The sequence below is a fragment of the Cryptomeria japonica genome, chromosome 5 (assembly GCF_030272615.1).
Source record: "Cryptomeria japonica chromosome 5, Sugi_1.0, whole genome shotgun sequence".
Taxonomy (NCBI): Eukaryota; Viridiplantae; Streptophyta; class Pinopsida; order Cupressales; family Cupressaceae; genus Cryptomeria; species Cryptomeria japonica.
In genome coordinates this window covers 918337863-918359142 of record NC_081409.1, presented here as the reverse complement: position 1 = coordinate 918359142, position 21280 = coordinate 918337863, and positions in this window count along the sequence as shown.

Below are 21280 nucleotides of genomic sequence, written 5' to 3'. Positions count from 1 at the left end.
CTTAATTCATACACTACCTACCCCTTTCATTATTTTATTATTTTCTTTACCTACCCTCTAATCATAGCCAACCTCTTTTACACCTCTCAATCTTATCCCTCCATTTCTTATAGTGTCTTCTATATAAGGAGATGCTTCCTTCATTATCAAACCCTGGCTAATCTATTTATGCACTTGACTACACTACGCTTTTCATATGAGATCCTACTTGCAACCACATTTCTGTTCTTTGTTGAGCTCTTGTGCACATAAAATCTGAGAGCAAATATATCAACCAAGATCAATGGAGATAGGAAGAATGGAGATCCAAACTCTATTGGACATGTGATGGTATAATCTTTGTGATTTTATTTGATTTGCATTGTCTTAGGTAATCTTCATATGTTATGGTGGATCTTTGTTGTTGTTAGGCTAGGGTTTTGTGATTGAATTCATTTAGTCTATCAACATTGTTGTTAATCCATTTTCACCATATACATTTTGGCATGCCCGGTGGGACTCTTGTCCCTTTTGCATTTAACATCCTTGTTCTAGATTTTGTGTTTTGAAGTTGCAGATCTGACATTTTCAACAGTATTTTGGTATTTTCACATCTGCGTACTTTCGAATCACGTTTTTGGTTTTCTGTCGCATCTGCGACATCTAGGATCACGTCCACACCCTCAACAGTATTTTCTTTTTTTGCAAATTCTGGAAATCATGTATGTGTTCCCTAGTTGCATATGTGGGGTTTTCAGGCGCATCTGAGTTTTGGAGCCGCGTCTGTGTTTCACAAAAGCGCATCTGTGTCCAGAAGCCGCGTATGTGTTTATGGTAACCACATCTATGTGCACTGATTTCGGTTTGGGGGTTTTCATTGATTCAATTTTTAGTCATTCGATTTTGTTTTTTTGTTTTTTTAAGATCTGGTTTATTTTGAGCTGACATTTTCAGATCTAGCTAACGAAATTGGTGCAGCTTGTCTTGAAAGAAAAAAAATCATTTTGTCAAAGGCCCCTATTTCACAAAGTCTTTTGGATCTAAAATTTACCTAACTTGTGTGCTTGCGAAAAGGGGTGATCATTTGAAACAATCCAAACTACTAATAAATCTTTGTTGCAGGTCCTTGGCAAGGGTTTTTGGATCTTTCTTATGTGCCTTCTTTTCATAGACTAGCAAACACTTCAATTGGTGCACTAAAATTGAACCATTGTCGTTTTTGTCTTGAGCAATAGGCTCTTATTGTTTAATCTCTAGAGGGCCTGTCTCCCCATGTGGTCATTAGGACTACTAGTGAGGAGAGAATGACCCAAGTGGTAGCAAAAGAAAATCCATCTTCTTCCAAACCACTATAAATAACTATATCCATGGTGAAAACTATGGATAACATGTGCTAATTAGTTCATACCGACACTATGTCTCCCCATAAACCCGTTTGATCAAATTTATTTGATCATTTGTAGGGCATAACCCCTACCAGCTGGGAGCCTTCTGTATTTATAGAGCTAAAAGTGCCACATGTATGGCCACATGAGCGGATGCCCTTACTAGCACCTTTTTGTTTTAGAAGCCAAAATCCTTCTAGTTGTTGGGGCAGGAGGTCAGACCTCTGGTAGTGGCCCACACACATACGGTTCTTAGTAGAGATACAAAGTTCACCACAAGTAGTTTTTGTGGGGACTGATGCTTGGCTACCCCGAGAAGTGAGTGTCGAGGGTGGAGCCAGTGGGGTCAAGCATCTAAGTATCCACTCTGAATAGCGTAGCCTCAGGGGAAAATCCATGTGGGATCAACAACTATTGTCTTGGCCATTAATAAGAATTGTGCTTGACTTATTTTGAACAATCAAACATTCAAGACCAAACATCAAAACATTGTGTCTTTTGTGTCTTCAAGTGTATGCAAAACAATTTTACATCAGACATCACACTTTCTTTGAGTCATTTTGAGTCTAAATACTTGCAAACATTGAGTTTTTATCAACACTATGTCCTCTTGTCACAAAAAATAGTCAAACATTCAGATTTGGTCACAACAAAGCAACTTCATAGATTGGAAAAAAAATTACAAAGATTTTGCAGAAACACGTCTGTGTCTGACAGAATAGCCTTTGTGTCATATAACCGCGTCTGTGAAGGGTAGAAATGTGTTTGTGCTCTCAGAATCAACATTGCATTTACAAAATCTCAGACTCGCGTCTGTGTTTAACAGAACCACATCTGTGTCAGGAAATTGCGTCTGTACAGTATACAGGCACGTCTGTGTTCAGAATTAAAAAAACTTTTACAGTCCAGCAAACAAACACAATCATTTTCAGAATTCTTGAGCTTCCTAGGCTATCTCTTCAGGTTTTCATCTAGCATTCAACCTATCTTTGGGTCTCACAAAGTCCATCATTGCTTTACACCTTACATTACATTCACATTTGTCTAAACTTGAGTCAAAAGGTGACTTGCTTGTCCTCATCATACTTTGTCAACACACTACTGTAAAGTGGAAAATCACGATCGAACCCTAGTTGTTCTCCCCTCTTCCAACTCCGAGGAGAGAGAAGGGAGGTTTGCTAGGATTCGATGGTTTTCACTTAGGGGAGAGACTTTACATTCAAAAGAGGGAGTGAAACTCATAAGATCCAATCCCACACAATGTAAGATTGGATGCTAAATGAATTTCAAGGGTTAGGAAAGCAAGGCTACCCTCTTTTGTAAAGAATATTGTTAAGGAAATTAAGCTAAGAATACATAGAAAGTCATAAAGATTCGCTTATAAACTGAGTTCGGGTTATAGGATGAAGCTGCGGACCTGGAATTAGCAGTAGAATGTCAATACGGCACTGTCCTGCAAATTTGAGCAAAAGTTGTCGGGACGATGGCGCCCGGCGCCACGGTCCTCCGAAAAATCCGCGAAACAAAGGGGGATCTGTTCGTCTCTGCACAAGGATTCCAGATCTTCAATTTCAGCCGCGTACCTACAACCTACACACAGAAAAGCGAAGACGATTGGGGGGTTAGGGATTAGGGGTTTGCCTTTAGGTCAAACCCCGGTTTTGGAATTAACCAAGTGTAGTCACATAAATCTGTCCATTTTAATTAAATGAATATTTCGTATTTATTTGATTAAAAATCCACTAGCCATCAGTTAATTAAATTAATATTTAATTAATTCATCTCCAAACATTCTTCTATTAATTAAATAAATTATTCAATTTATTTTAAATTAATTCATTAAAATCAAATTCCAATCAATTAAATAAATAAAATCAATTTATTTAATTAAATCCCCCTTTTCCTCTTTTAAATAAATTAACATTTATTTAAATCATTTTAAAAACCCCCCCCACTTGCATTTTCCTACAAATGCAACTTGCACATATTTATTGAAATAAATGAATTTTTATTTTAATAAAATCCTAATTTCCCTCACCCACCAAATCCACTTGCAAAATCTAATCCCCTTCTAGATTCTTCTAACCCCTTCCTAATTAGCCTAATCCATCCCCTAATTATTGTCACATTCCTAAGCAAAATGGAGTCACTTCTCAAATGGCCCAAAGTCTTGGATAACCATTGAAGGTTTTCAACCTTCAACCACCAAAAACCCCAAAGTCTTTGAAAACCATTAAAGGCTTCCAACTTTCAACCACTTAATCCACAAAGTCTCCAATAACCATTAATGGTTAATTCAACTCTCCCACATGGTTAAAACATTTGTTTTGACTCAACCTCTACCCAACCCAAGGGTCTCATCAAGCCTTCAATGCTTTGACCATGATTATCTCTTAATCATTTGCACAAAGGTTTATCCTTGGATTAACTCCTAATCCAGTGGGTAATCCTAATTTAGGCTTGACCCTTAGCCTTTAGATAACCATGAGGTCTTCTCAGGCCTTTAATGCCTCCAACCTCTTCTCTCAACCCAATCCTGTGTTGACACTTGTCACTATTTTATTGGTGCCAATTGTGCACATGGATCCCCAACTTTCAAGCTTGACCCTTGATTAAACCATTCAATCCTGGCCATCCATTGCTCCATTTTTCCTATAAATAGAGCCCATTCCTTCATAATCCAGATCCTGAAAACTTGTAAGCATTTAGACTATAGCCATTTTAGAGAGCATTTTAGCATAAACAATCTAAATCTTGTCTTTTTGGTTAAAATACTTCATTTTAGCATTAAAATAGCTTTTCATTTCATGTTTGGAGCTATTCTACAATCTCAATCCTCCATAAGCATCCATAGTGCAAAAAGCTGCTGAGAGCTACACTATTTTGGAACTTGGAGAGGAGAGGAACAAGGGAGAAAGAGCTAATGTCATGTTAAGAGATAGTTGGAGATATCTCATTGTCTTACTTCTTTAGTTAGATTCATTAGCATGTTTTTAGTGTCTCCTTTGGAATGCCTTCATGTGTTTGGTTTTTTGATTGACTAACTCTAACGTTTTGTGTGTTTGGTGTTGATTGATCTTAAACTAACATTGTGCCATTTAGGAGGGCATCATTTGGTGAACCCGACGTGAATCGAACATGCAACCTTCTGATCTGCATTTTTGAAATTAACATTTTTTCTTGTTGAAATTGTCACACAGGTCGTGCTTCGGCGCTATTGAACGCGTTTTAGCGCTATTGAAAAATTTCTTTTAGCGCTATTGACCATAAAGTAGTGCTATTGAAAATGTTTCAGCGCTATTGACAACATTCCAGCGCTATTGTAACTGTTTCAGCGCTATTGACACAATTCTAGCGCTTTTGCCTTCTCGGGATTTTCTTTTATTTAAGCGCTACTGTTTAAATTAGCGCTTCTGCTCACGCAGACTAGCGCTTTTGTATTAATCAGCGCTTCTGTAAAAAAACACAGAATAGCGCTATTGCGATAGAGTGTCACCCAAATGGACTTGTAACCGAAAAATCAAAAAAAGTTAGGCTTGTGGAAGCCCCCCTGTGAGCATTAATTTTCTTAACTGGTTCTTTTCTTTGTACAGGTTAAACAACACAACAAAAATCACAAAAAAAAATTTATTTAGTGCTTAAAAAGAACTTAAAAACACAAAAAAATAGTTTCATTGTTTTCTAGTTAGGGATACATTTTGTTTTGGTGCTTAAAATCAACCAAACAAACTTTATTTCTTGCATCAATTGGGACTTAAAAATCACAATCCACACTTCAAATTTTTGGTGCAGTAAAAAGAACAATCCACTTGTCTTTATTTTTGGCAAAAACAAATTTTCCTTCATGCAATCATGTTTTTCATTAAGTTGACCAAGACTTTCAACTTCTAGATTACAAAACATATTGCTTTGAAGTTAAAAAGAACACCATGGCTGTTGGAGCAACATCTCCAAATAGTTAGATCATCTTTGCAAATGTTGGATTAAAAAGAACAAGTGAATTTCGTGTTTGGCACGGTTGTGCACAAAAGTCAGTCGAGTGGATCTACTTCTAACACACACTATCCTCTCCCTTGGCTCTCGTGGTCCTAGGTGCAAGAGAAAAGTGTTAGTAACACTCAAAATTTTATCTTTTTAAGAGAGGCCTGCCAAGGGATCGATACTCTTAGGAACGACCTCGAGCGGTAAATCCTTCGAGCCGCTATAGAAATCAGGTGAGAGCGAAAGTTGTAGCCTTGGGTATAGCTGTTCCTACAGTGTAACTGGCCGAAAGGACAAATGGGCCCCACCACCAGTTACAAGGCTCTTAAGTGAGTCACTGCAGAATGAACTTATGTCCAAAGCCATCGAACATGACTAAACACTTTTAAGTAGTAGCCCACCCATTCTATTGATTGAGGATATTTGAGGTATAATTTAGTGCAAGAGCATAGATGGTTTTGCTCCCAAGATACTCACTATACATATTTCCTTGAGTAGAAACATAGCTTTTTGAAAGGTCACTTGTGACTTGATAAAAGTGGTGACTCCCCCATCATAGGGATCATCTATTTGTTATGCTCGTGCAAGACTTAGTATATCACATCCTTACCTGCTACGGCGGGATTCATAAGGTATGTAGTACCAAAGTCGAAGAAATATCAAGATGTGGGCTAAATTTATCACAACTGGCCATTTGACCTTAGGGATAAAGAGTGTTTGAAGTGTGTTCGTTTTACAGACCTAGTGCGAATTGAGCCGACTTCAGGCTTTGGAAATACACCTTAAAATACATTTAAAGGAAGGGTCAAAAACAAGTCCAAGAATTGGGTTGATCTAGACCCATACTCATTTGTGCCTTTGAGGCTACAATCTTGTGTTTGTGTGCTTGCTTTGTTTTCTTGTCAAAGAAAAAAATCAGAAAATCAACCCCAAAAACAAAGTATTCATCCAACATCTGTCAGCATAACCAAAAACATCAAAAACAAAGTGCAAACAAACAAAGAGTCAAAAATTTATGACCATTCTTCACATCTTGCGAAAGAAGAAGTGTCATCAGAGTATCACCTTGAAAAGGAGACCACTAAGCTCAAAGGCTTTAATCAAAAGGAGGAAATTCTTCTATATCAATCGACAAATATTTGTCTCCCATAGAGTCTTTCTACATCGCATGCGTCTCTATCTTCAAGGTAAAACAAACGAGTTTGATTCAGAATCATTGAACCGCAGAGCTTTTATGCAATATAGAGCTCTGAGTTATCACAAAAATCAAGGAGGAAAGATTAATCCCAATTTCTTCCCAAACATCTGTATCACCTACAACACAGCTCGAGAAGTGCCACCAACCCTTGAAAGGGAAGAAGAAGAGTTTGTCCCATTTGTGACACAAAGTTTTTATTGAAAGTTGAAAACATTTTCATCCATCATCCCACTCATACATCATCACTTCATCATCAATCCATCCCAAAACTCTCAAAACATTAAGAGGTTCTTGTCCCAAGATCCCTTTTTAGATATTGCTTGAAATCAAAACACATCACATCACTTTTAGATTGTTTCTACATCTAGGATAAGCTCATCCTAAGAGACACATCTACGCAGGTTAAAACTAGTTCATGAGTGAATCCTCCCATTGCTAGGTAGTTAAATCTGTAACACATCTCAGATTTCTCTGCACATTATCACATCCAAACTTATCAAAACAAACAAGCAATTCAAAAAAGGAATTTCAGTTACATCTACCTTAAAGTGCTAGAGATCCCCATACAACACAAATCACCAATCAATCTTGCATTTCATCACCACTCATCATCATCTTCAATCAACTTCAAAACCAAACTTGTAAACAAAATGGCTCAAACCCGATCACGATCAAGGCAACGAGAAATGGAAATTGAGGAAGAAGAGGACAACCTCAATGAATTTCAAGAAGCACTTGGAGGAAATGGGAATGATGAAAACCCAAGTACACCCACTCCTTCAACAATCAAAAGGGTTCAGCATAACCCTCATTTTAACAGATTATTCGATGAAATACTAAGGAGCAATGCGGATGCTCACTTCTTAAGACTTGCTCAAGAAGGAGCCAAACTCCCCTCAGACTTTGATCTTGCCCAATTAAGACAAGCATCAGAAAGACAAAGTCGCCATGAGGAGGAAAGGCATAGAGATCCCATCAGATATAACATCCCTCGAGGTAACCCACCACCTCCTCCTCCTAATGAAATGGAGATGTTGCGGCAACAAGTTGAGAATCTCGCCCAACAACTTCATAGTGGTGTTAAGACCAATCAATTCTCACTTAACGACATCTGTCCCTATCCGTTTGATAGGAATCTTTATATGCCACCCTTTCCACGTGGGTTCGAAACACCAAAATTCGAAAAATATAGAGGAAAGGGAGATCCCCGCGATCATGTCCGAGAATTTCATTCCGCTTGTCTCAAAGTTGCATATGAAGACACATACTTAATGCGCCTTTTTCCCCAAAGCTTGGGAGGAACAACCACATCATGGTTTTCCCGACTACCAGGTGGCATAAGAACATTTGATGAACTCATCCAGAAGTTCCTATCTCATTACTCTTATAATATTGAACGCGACATCACCATGGCTGATCTATGCAACACCAAACAAAAACCAGGTGAATTATTCTCAGTATTCCTGCAACGATGGCGCCAAATGTCTAGCAGACGTTCTCTTCAGTTACCTGAACGAGAACTAGTGGAAATTTTCATTTCCAACTTAAACGAAGAAATGGAATTTCACCTGGATGTCAAAGATACCGATTCTTTTAACGATATGATCACCAAAGGTATAAAATGTGAAAGGGAACTCATCAAAAAAGGACTCATCAAAATCTTTAATGAACCCAAAGATGGTCCTCGCCCGCGCTTCAATAGCGATAAACCAAACTTCTGGAACAAGAACAAGAATATCGTCAACGATGGAGTTGTGGATGCTCGGACTGTCCAAAATGCACAACCTGTGGTTTGATTTGCAGGACAAAATCCTCCACCTCAAAATAACACAAATGTTCCTCTTAATCAAGGTCGCATCACATCTCATGATGAACCAAGACCTCGTCAACAAAAACAAAAACGCACATACACTCCCTTAGGGGAACCCATTGAAACAGTGATGCGACAACTCATTTCTCAGAATTTGATCACTCTACCTAAGTTATCAAATTATGAGCCTCAAGTCAAACCGGCATGGTGGAGAGATACTGAACATTGTGAGTTCCATCAAGGAAGAGGACACAAGACAAGTAATTGTCACCGATTGAAAGATCTCATTCAGGATCTTATTGACCGAGGAGAAATTGAAATTGAAGGGCATGACCCAAAAACAACCAATAATGATCATCAGATGTTCAAAAATCCACTTCCATCGCAAGATCAAAGGGGTCCTTCCACTTCCAGACGAGGTCCTGATACCACTGATTATACGCAAGCTGCGTATAACTACACTGTCAATCACCTATATGATGCTAGTGAACAAATTGCAACTATCACTTTCAAAAATCCCACCTCAAATTGCAATGTTGTTACACGTCGTGGCAAGGTCACCATAAAGGCAGCTCCACAAGGCACCACATCCATCCCAAAGTAGTACAATCTTGTGGAACAATTAGACAAAACCCCTGCGCTTATATCCATCTTGGAGCTTTTGCGTCTGTCACCCTCTCATAAAACAATCTTGGATCAAGCACTCCAAGAGGCGTCAGTCCCTGCAAACCTGAATACAGACCAATTTCAAGCCATGGTCGGAAATCTAAAGTCATCACCTTGTCTCACTTTTTCCGACAGTGAAAACTCTTCTTTCCAACAACCTCATAATGCTTCGCTCCACATTGAAGGCTTTGTCAACCAACACAGGATCAAGCGAGTCTTGATCGATAATGGAGCAGGCCTAAACATTTGCACACTACAATTCAATCCTGGCCATCCATTGCTCCATTTTTCCTATAAATAGAGCCCATTCCTTCATAATCCAGATCCTGAAAACTTGTAAGCATTTAGACTATAGCCATTTTAGAGAGCATTTTAGCATAAACAATCTAAATCTTGTCTTTTTGGTTAAAATACTTCATTTTAGCATTAAAATAGCTTTTCATTTCATGTTTGGAGCTATTCTACAATCTCAATCCTCCATAAGCATCCATAGTGCAAAAAGCTGCTGAGAGCTACACTATTTTGGAACTTGGAGAGGAGAGGAACAAGGGAGAAAGAGCTAATGTCATGTTAAGAGATAGTTGGAGATATCTCATTGTCTTACTTCTTTAGTTAGATTCATTAGCATGTTTTTAGTGTCTCCTTTGGAATGCCTTCATGTGTTTGGTTTTTTGATTGACTAACGCTAACTTTTTGTGTGTTTTGTGTTGATTGATCTTAAGCTAACATTGTGTCATTTAGGAGGGCATCACCAAGAAATGAGCAAGAGCTGTAAATGTAAATGACTGTAAAACAAGTACTAATACCTTGTTCTAAGGATGTTTGTATCCTTATGTGCGAAGGTATAGATGTTGTATGTTGTATGTTGTAGCATGTAGTATGTGATCTCCTCTTCAATGGTTGAATCCTTGACTTGAATGCAACACTTAGCCTTGAATGGAGACTTGAAATGATCAATTGCTTGAAAGAATGCTTGAATGCTTGAATGCTTGAGTATAATTTCCACGCTTTGTACACATATCCTCCTCATGCCAAATGAGAGAGAAAAATGTAGTTTATATACTTGTCATTTAGGGCTGATAGACTGATTTTCCCGACCTTAGGCCGATCACAAAAGTTAATTTCCAAATTGCAAACAAAAAGACCCGAGACCCCTTAGGAGACCGGGCCCAAAATAGGACCCAGGGACCAGGGTGCTAGGCGCCATGGTCCTGGGGACCAGGGCGCTGGGCGCTCTGGTCCCACCTCCCGGGACAGCAAGGTGCAAGGAGGTTCAGGCCAGGGTGCTTGAAAAATGCAGTTTTCAGTGTCGTGAGCAAGTTTCGGGGTCTCCATTCAGGTTGCGTGTTGCGTCGCCATCGTGAAGACCGAAATGCAGTCAAAATTGCAAGTGTCGCAATTTTAGGACGCTACATTTAGCCCCCACTTTAGCGGGAGTATGTATGCTCATACTTCCGGTAAAGTACAAGGAAACAACATTAAAAGACTTTCACCACGTCAAGGAGGCAAGATACACCAAGCCCCCAGTGGACTAAGGATCTTACGACTTCGATTGACAAAGTAAAAGGGAAGATCACGAGGAAGAACCATGACTGTCAGTAGTAAGGTTCCCTCACTATGAGTCATGCAAGAAAGATATCAAAAATTTTCAAGGCAAGGCTAAATTTACCAAGAAATTTTCAAGTATCTTGAAAAGATATGAATGGGATGTATGCCCCCCTACGTTAAAGCGATCGCACACGCCTCACCGGGGGTGATTGTTTTAACGTAGTGATACACATAAGAAATGAGAAAGGAGCACATTATCGCAAGGATTTAGCCCCCAAGTGTGAGATAAACCCAAGGATAATAGACACAAAACATAAAGCACGAGGTGACTTCACTTTCCTCGGGGTCAGTATGCTGTATGATAATTCATGTATATATATCATATGTATGTATGCATAATTGTTCTTCATTCCCCAATCAAGGAAGGTCACCTAGAAGAAGGGAACACATGTGTCTTTTGAGTCAACATGAGAGAGACCGAGAGATCTCAATGCTTTGCATCATCCTCAAGTAGACAACACCAAGGACAACAAATAGAAGAATGAGAATAACATATAGAAGAAGTAACAAAAGAGAGGGGGAGAGAATCTGCTATGCTAATGTAACTAGTCTAGCACGTCATCTACCCCCCGATCTTGCTGATCAATGTTTCGGGAAGGCAGGGAACACGCTAGAGGCGGAACATCCAACACAGCAGATGGAGCTATCACAAGATCCAAACAAGGGCTATGTTCATGTTCCGAGCCACATTGTTCTTGTCTAGGAGCTAGGATAAGTGCTTTAGAAAATTCATTAGATAAATAGTTATCAACATCAACAAGTTCATATTCACTATCAGAAGCAAGAGGAGTAACATTTTCATCTATATCATGATCAAGATTTATAAAAGTAGGATCTTTAACTCGCACAGGATCAAGACCATCATGCATCTTATGTTTAGGAGATTTAGGCTCAATGTCCGATTGAGGAGAAAATGGAATAATGCTTGTTGAAGGTATTTTTGGAGATTGTAAAGTTTGAGAAGCAGCTGCCTGAGCTCTAAGATGATGCTTTCGTCGGCGTTCACGTGCAGAACGATTTCGTCTAGTCTTAGTAGGAAGTCGAGAAGATTGAGGAGGAGGAATGTTCTCATCCTTAGCACTTGGGTGTTTAGGTTGTGGTCTCTTAGGCTAGATAATAGGAGAAGAAGAAGGTCTCTTCTCTCTATAAAAAGAAGGAGGAGGAACTGCTCCATATAAGGGAAGAATATTGGCTTTAGGGAGAAGACCAAGTCCATCATGACGAGGAGGTATAGGTATACTCTTAAGAAGTTTATTAGGCATAAACATAGTCACATCCATAGGGATGGGTTGGGAATCTTCTTGAGGAAAGACATTAGTTTTATCTTTCAAAGGAAGAACTTCCTTCTCAAGAATGATAGGAATGTCAAGTTTAGGTGTTCTAGGTTCACTTAGAGATAAGATCATATCTGTTTTCCACTTTTGATAAGATTTGAAAAGATGATCACTTCGCGGAGGAAGAGATTGGAATTGTTTAGGCCAAAAGTAATCTATAGGAACACTAGAAGTTCTTTCAGCTGGTTTAAAGAGACTATGATTGATAGTAACGACTTCACCATTATGGGGAAATTTCAAACACTTATGAATAGGAGAAGCAATAGCTTTCATGGAAGATAGCCAAGGATAGCCAAGCTTCACACGAAATTGTTCGGAAGATGGAATAATAGCAAAGTTCACATCAAGGGATTTGTTATGAACCTCAATAGGTAATGTAATAGAACCAATTGCGGGAGAAGAAAATGCATCAAATAATTTCACAATCACATCTGTTTTGTCATAGATCACTTGATTCAATTGCAAAGTAAAAAGAAATTCTTCAGTAATAACATTAATCATGCACGAAGGATCAATAAGCACTCTACGGCAAGGTGTATTCTTGAATTTTGCAACTATGTATAAAGGACCATCAGGTGCCCTAATGGTTTCACTGGAATCAAATGTGATCGAAGGTTCTTCAGGGATTTCTTGCTGCTCTACAAAGTTAATCACATTCGGGGTCATAGACACAAGACCATCAGATGAAAGAGAGGAATCATTAGCCTCAATTGCATTAGAGGTATGAGAAGGAAATGGATCAGTGAAAATCTGAAGATTTTGGTTAGGAGGAGCTATAGATGTGTTGCCTTTATCATTCACTCCAGAAACAGAAATAGTATTATTATCAATCAAATCCTGAATTTTACCCTTTAAAGAAAAACATTTTTCAGTATCATGACCAGGCTGACGATGAAATTGACAAAAGGCTTTGTTATCAAAATAAGGTGAAGTAATCTTTGCAGGATCAATTTGTCTTATAGGAGGAAGAGTAAGCACATTTTGTTCCAATAACTTATTCATAATACTATGCAATGATTCATTCAAAGGAGTATACTTTCTTTCTTTCTTGAAAAATTTAGAAATAGGAGGCACACCTGATGCTGCATTCACATTGTTGTTGATGATGTTTTCATTGAATTTGATGGAATCTCTGTTCGGTTTAAACTTCCCAAATGGTTGTTGACTGCTATCACCCTTATCACTCGGAGCCATAGGATGTGATTGTTCCATTTGACTCACAGTCAGTTGATAATTGTGAAGAGTTGCACACAACTGTTGGAAAGAAGTAAACTCAGAAAACAGAAGTTTGTCTCGAATATCTTTTTGTAAATTAGAAATAAAGATTCTTTGAATATCATTGTCAGGCACTGGAAAAGAAATTTGAGCATACAAATGCTTATATCTACCAATGAAATCAGTCACTTTTTCTTTAACACCTTGTTTACAATGCATTAAATCAATCAAAGTAACTTTAGGACTTATATTGTTTTGAAATTGTTGAATGAAAGCATTTGCAAGTTGTTCGAAAGAAGTAATAGAATAAGAAGGCAACGAGCAATACCATTGTAGGGCTTTGTCTCTTAATGTTCTAGTAAACAGTTTTGCAAGCAACCTTTGGTCATAAGCAAAATCAGTACAAATTGTTTGAAAAGTCTTAACATGTGTTAGAGGATCTCCTTTACCATTATAAAGCTCCAAATGCGGAATTTCAACATGTTTAGGAGGGATAGCTCGAACAATGTCAAGAGAAAGTGGGCTCACAACGTCAAATGTGGGCATACTGAACTTAGATTGATTCATAGAGGCAATTTGTTGCTGTAAAGAAGAGACAGTTTGTGCTAGATTGTTAATGGTCGCTTCAGTCGAAGAATTCATATTGGATGTGTTAGATTGAGATGGAGGTGTTATGTTATTGAAAGAAGGTAAAGAGTAAGGTGGTGGGACTCTATGATAATTAGTCATAGGAGATGATTGGACAAGAGGAACACTACAAGGAGGAATGGAATGGTTAAATGAATTGCCCCCTTGCGTCATGTTCATTTGTGAAGATGTAATAGGAACACTCATTGAAGGAATGAATGAAGAAGTCGGATTGAATGAAGGAAGAGGGTTAATTGAAGAAGAAGGGTTGCCCCCATGACTGGTGATCATAGGAGGAATGTCTTGTGTTGAAGTAGTCATTATGTTTGATGTAAAAGTAGGTATACTAGCAATAGGAGTCGTCAAAGGAATAGAATGATTGTCTTGGGTAGGAGGTTGTGTATAACCTAAGGTTTCGGCACAACTCTTCATAGGCATCACGTTCGAATTCACAATGTGTGCAATACCACGCAAAATATCAATTCCATTCTTATCACTTTGAAGCATACGTTTTAGACCCTCAATTAAAGGAAGAGCTTGACTATCAGGGTATTCTTGAGACATCCATTGTCGAAAATCATCAAATTGGTTATCCAATTTCGAAAGTTGTTCTATAGAAACCTCATGGAGAACTTCTTCATCATTAGGAGGATTAGAGGAATTACCCATGTCCTCGTTAAAAAGGCTATTCAAATTAGGTTCCATCTCCTCAGTAGTTAAACCTCGGAAAGACTTAATTCTACGGCTTCGTCTAACGGGAATAGTGTAAGTAGGGCTTATTGTTGTAAAACTCATGCACTAGAAAGAGAGAGAAGATTTTGAATTTAGAGGTAGCAATTTTCAGTAAAATCAGCCAATCTTCTGGATTTAAGCTGTTAAATGCAATCACAACAGTCTCCCGAAATTTCGGAAAAAATGTCCGGGACCGTGGCGCCCGGAGTGCAACACGGTCCTTGCAACTTTTTTCGAAATTTGCAGGGATGAAAGGTATGATGATTTTAGAGCTAATCTGAAAAAATTGAGTGATTTTACGATCTGTAGATAGGCCAAATTAAAGTTGCAATCTCAAAATTGAACCCTATCAAGATTGTCAAAAAATGCAAAATTTTGAATTTTGAAAAAGAGAGGGAAACTGAAATTTTGAATTTTATGATTTTAGAGGGAATGTCAAGAGCAATGCAAATTTTGAAATTTGAAAATTGACTCAATTTCACGCAAAATTCAATTTTGAAAGCGGAAATCAAAGTTGTTGTAATTAAACACTTAATTTCAAAAGTCACAAAATGCAAGAATTTGAATAAAGCACTGAAATTTCGAATGAATGCAAACACAATTTTCAGATTTATGATAATAAAAACGCAATTTTGACACAAATTTTTAATTTCAATGATTTTTGAATGTTTAGAAGCCTTAGACCAAGCAATCGCAAGACCAACTTTGACTGTAATTTTGAAAGTGTTATAATTGACAAAATCAGCCAAAATTCTGGATTTTAGCAGGAAAATACAGCAAGATCTCGCTCCCGAAATTTTGGAAAAAATGTCGGGGACGATGGCGCTCGGAGTCCAACACGGTCCTCGCAAATTTTTTCCAAATTTTCAGGGATGAAAGATATTGTGATTTTATTGCAGAATCCAAAGTTACAGCTGATTTGGAGATGTTTTGATTGGTCAAATTGTCGGACAAAGGTTGAATTAAGAGGGTTTCAAAAATTAGGGTTTTGACATTTAACCACTTAATTTTCAGAATTAAAGCACAAATATGAATTGAAAATTTGTAATAGAAGGGCAGATCTGAAACAGGCATTAACATTTAGACATTTCGCAAGTTCAATTACTAAAAAGAAAATTTAGGGTTTTTATGCAATCACCTCTAAAATTTTGCAAAAGATCAAACATGGAAATGTAATCAATTTCTTCAGATCTAAGCATGAAAAATCAGAAAGGATGTTCACGTCAGGTTCACCAAAATGTAAAGCAGAAAATCGCGATCGAACCCTAGTTGTTCTCCCCTCTTCCAACTCTGAGGAGAGAGAAGGGAGGTTTGCTAGGATTCGATGGTTTTCACTTAGGGGAGAGACTTTACATTCAAAAGAGGGGTTGAAACTCATAAGATCCAATCCCACACAATGTAAGATTGGATGCTAAATGAATTTCAAGGGTTAGGAAAGCAAGGCTACCCTCTTTTGTAAAGAATATTGTTAAGGAAATTAAGCTAAGAATACATAGAAAGTCATAAAGATTCACTTATAAACTAAGTTCGGGTTATAGGATGAAGCTGCGGACCTGGAATTAGTAGTAGAATGTCGATACGGCACTGTCCTGCAAATTTGAGCAAAAGTTGTCGGGACGATGGCGCCCGGCGCCACGGTCCTCCGAAAAATCCGCGAAACGAAGGGGGATCTGTTCGTCTCTACACAAGGATTCCAGATCTTCAATTTCAGCCGCGTACCTGCAACCTACACACAGAAAAGCGAAGACGATTGGGGGGTTAGGGATTAGGGGTTTGCCTTTAGGTCAAACCCCGGTTTTGGAATTAACCAAGAAATGAGCAAGAGCTGTAAATGTAAATGATTGTAAAACAAGTACTAATACCTTGTTCTAAGGATGTTTGTATCCGTATGTGCGAAGGTATAGATGTTGTATGTTGTATGTTGTAGCATGTAGTATGTGATCTCCTCTTCAATGGTTGAATCCTTGACTTGAATGCAACACTTAGCCTTGAATGGAGACTTGAAATGATCAATTGCTTGAAAGAATGCTTGAATGCTTGAATGCTTGAGTATAATTTCCACGCTTTGTACACATATCCTCCTCATGCCAAATGAGAGAGAAAAATGTAGTTTATATACTTGTCATTTAGGGCTGATAGACTGATTTTCCCGACCTTAGGCCGACCAAGAAAGTTAATTTCCAAATTGCAAACAAAAAGACCCGAGACCCCTTAGGAGACCGGGCCCAAAATAGGACCCAGGGACCAGGGCGCTGGGCGCCATGGTCCTGGGGACCAAGGCGCTGGGTGCCCTGGTCCTGAAGGACCAGGGCGCTGGGTGCTCTGGTCCCACCTCCCAGGACAGCAAGGTGCAAGGAGGTTCAGGCCAGGGTGCTTGAAAAATGCAGTTTTCAGTGTCGTGAGCAAGTTTCGGGGTCTCCATTCAGGTTGCGTGTTGCGTCGCCATCGTGAAGACCGAAATGTAGTCACAATTGCAAGTGTCGCAATTTCAGGACGCTACAACTACATACAACAACATTTTGCTAAGTGGTCCCTCATCAAGGTCTATCACCTTTGGGTCTCACTTGGTCTTACTTAGAGTCAAGGTCAACTTACCTCATCAAGAGAAACTATCCTCTCTTTGGAAGTCACACCTACTCTACTACATACATACTTGGTCTTACACTTTGGACATTGCAAGTACACCTCAGATTCATTTACATTCCATCCAACTCTTGGTCCTCCATACTCTTTCCATTCTCATCTAGTCTCACACATCTTGGTCAATACCTAGTTCATGGTTGAAACCCATTCCCAAAAATCTAGGAGAGAAACTAAAGAGGCTCAAGAGTCCACAAACATGAGTTCCTATGAGTATGACAATGATATCTTTTTCAATTCTGATCATACTACATTACCTGACATGGATGCCTATAGAAACATTCCAAATGTTGAGAACATGGACACTACAAACAACAATGATACACACAATGACAATATGGACAACTTCTCCATACATTCAGTAGAAGTGGAAGACACCATTATGAATCCCCATTTCAATAGATTGGTTGAGGAAATAATGAGGAGAGATAGACAATACTTTCTACAAGTGATGGCACAAAGTGGAGCCAAGATACCTCATGATTTTGACATGTCTCAAATAATGGAAAATCGACCTTTGCAACAAACTCACCTCAACATGGATCAAAGGAGGCCTAATAGTGGAGGTAATAGAGGACCACATCTTGTACCTGAATCACCATCATCTTTGTTTCAAAAACCAGAGGTCCCATACACACATGGTCAAGCATATGATACTCATCTTCGCCGACCATTATGGAAGTCTTATGCAGAAAAATATGCTCAATCACATATCAATGCTAAGGATCAACCACCAAAACAATTGGATATTCAAAGGCATGCTCAAAGTTTGGACACAAGGAAACCCCGCATCAAATTTGGGGGAAACACACTAGAACAAACTCATGACATGCCTATAGAGTATGGTATACATGGAAAAAGTAGATATTTCGTTCCTCAACATGACTCTATACCAAGTGGTCCATATACGCAGCATCATTATAGACCTCCTCCATATGAACATGTGTATGATCAATATCATCCATATATGCAACATGCTCCTCCTCCAATTGGTGCCTCAAGCATGGGGTATGGTCCAAGAAGTCGACCTCCACCTAAGAACAATTTGGAGCAACAAATCAGGGACTTACAAAAGAAAATGGAGGACATAAATACACCGAAGCCAACTTAGACAATGAGAGACATATGTCCTTATCCATTTGACAAGAGCATTCCAATGCCTCCATTTCCTACACACTTTGTGACACCTAAGTTTGATAAGTATAGAGGAAAAGGGGATCCTAAGGCACACATAAGATAGTTTTTCACAGCTTGCATTGAGGTAGCTTCAGAAGAGACATATTTGATGAGATTATTCCCACAAAGTTTAGGAGATCAAGCTATGGAATGGTTCTCCCAACTTCCACCTAGAATTAAGTCTTGGGATGATCTAGCTGAGGCATTTATCCAACATTTATCATCCAACATAGAGACAGACATATCAGTCACTACTTTGTGCAACACCAAGCAAAAGGATGGAGAGTCTTTTTCATCATTTTTACAAAGATGGAGGAATCTAGCCAGTAGATGCTCCTGTGAAATTCCACAAAAACAAATGGTGGAGATGTTCACCCAAAATGTTAACAAAGACATTGGTTATGACTTAAGAAAAGCTTGTTTGTCCACCTTCAAGGACATCATTGAAAAAGGATTAGCAACAGAGAAGGTCCTAATTGAACAAGGATTCATTAAGATATTCAAGGAAAACAAAGATGACTTTAAAGGAAAAGACAAGCCAATATTTTGGAATAAAAACAAGAACATTGTCAATGATGGTGTTGTTGATGCCAATACAGTGCGACCCAAAATCATTTTTTTGAGATCAAGCTCTACAAGCAATCAAGTGAATACTCAAACAACTTCTAGATCACGAAGGAAATACACCCCATTGGGAGAACCACTTGAGTCAGTTTTCAAGAAGCTAGTGGCAAACAAAGTAATCACAATTCCAGATTTTCCTCCATATGAGCCAAAGGTCAAACCAAATTGGTGGAATGATGATGAGTATTGTGAATTCCATAAGAGCAAGGGTCATAAAATAGGAAATTGTCATCGACTGAAGAACATCATACAAGATCTCATTGATAGAGGTGACATAGAGATTGAAGGACACTCATCCAATCAAGAACATGAAATGTTTAAGGAACCATTCCCAAAACATGACAAGGGAAAAGTTGCAGCCACAGATAATCAAACCAACTATACCAGAGCATCCTACAACTATGATTCAACTATCAATCACATCTCGATGGACAACTATGTCTCTACCATTATCATCAAGGACAAAACCCCTAAAAATTCTACCTAGAGACCCAAGATTGTCTTAAAAGGTGTTGGATCTTCTTTCGAACCTACCTCTGAATGTAATTTTACAACTCATCAAGGTAAATTTACTTTACAAGGTGCTCCAGCTAAAAACATTGCTTCCTCATCAACCAAGCCTGAATACGACCTTGTAGAACAGTTAGGGAAGACACCTGCACTTATATCCATCCTTGAGCTCTTACACATATCCCCTACACATAAAGCTATTCTTGACAAAATTTTGAGAGACACTTATGTTCCTACTAATTTAAACGTGGACCAGTTTCAAGCCATGGTGGGATACCTTTCCATTCCACACTCCCTTACATTCATAGAAGTTGATGACGCCTCCGTAAGTCAGCCACATAATGCACCTTTACACATTGAAGCCTTCATACAAAAACATAGAATAAAATGAGTCCTAATAGATGGAGGATCAGGTCTAAACATTTGTACATTGAGCACTATTAAACAATTGGGATATTCCAATAAAGCTATGAATTCTACAAACAAAATTACCATCGAAGCGTATGATGATGAAGAACGTTCATCCAAGGGCACAGTCACCTTACCCCTTAGAGTTGGGCCAGTTACAAAGGATGTGGTTTGTCAAGTACTAGATCTTGATCTCACATACAACATATTGCTAGGACGTCCTTGGATTCATGAAATGAGGGAATTCCCATCTACATATCTCCAATGCATTAAGTTTCCTCACAATGGAGTTGAAATAACAATTAATGGAGATCCTAATCCATTCATATATTGCAATAACTTGAGACCAAAAACTGAGACCATCATTCCCAGTAATCGCGAAGCTGTTCCTTCTTCTGCATACATTGATCTTGAGTCATTAAAACCTTCGACATCAAAACAAGGTGAACTTGAGGGAAAATTCCAGGACAAGGGCATGGGTGAATACACTTTGAATCAGACCATGTACTTACAACAAGTCATGAATTCGCCAAAAGAATATGGAAGACCACATCCTAATAAGCAGGTATCTATCATTATACTCAAATGGGACCCTACTATCTTTCAAAGATGGGGTGAACTGGAAGAGGAAGACTTATACAAAATTCTTTACAAAGACCTTGAACATGAAACACAAGATCACATCCGTATACCATGTGAGAAGTATGGTAAAGGGTTCAAGATTCTACAAAAATTTGGGTATGATGGCAAAAGCCCTCTTGGGTTAAGAAAGGAAGGCATCATTGAACCTTTACAACCTAAATTGACATTCAAAAAGGAACGCTCGAAGGGACTTGGTTTCATGACTTCCAAGGTCCACACTCAAAGGACAGAAGAAGCATTACAAATCAAAGCTGCCAAAATTCAACAAGAGAATCGCTATTCCACAAACTCCAATGAATGGGAATGGGGTTTAGACAAATCCTCTAGTGACTATGAGCTCATCAAGACATTCAGAGAACTAAGTGAACCAACAGAAGAAAATTAATTTAATAGGAAATTCAAAGTTGGTCAAGAAACAAGCCCAGAGGATCCCATACAGTCTTTGCCTCTAGGTCCTGGGTTGAAATCACATAGAATGAGAACACCTATCCCGGAATGCACTACTAGTGATGATAATTTGGATTTGTTCACAATCAAGACTGATGAGGAGAGTGCCAATGATGACCTCGATAACTACCTCGACATACCTGAATATAACTGCATCTTCACTCTTAACCCCGCTAACTTTGAAGACATCGAAGGCCTTCCCCTTGTTCACCACCAACTTATTGATTGGGACCATGAAGGACCTGCACAGTTTGACACATTCCAAAATGATGAAGCTTTTATTAACTATCTTGGCATA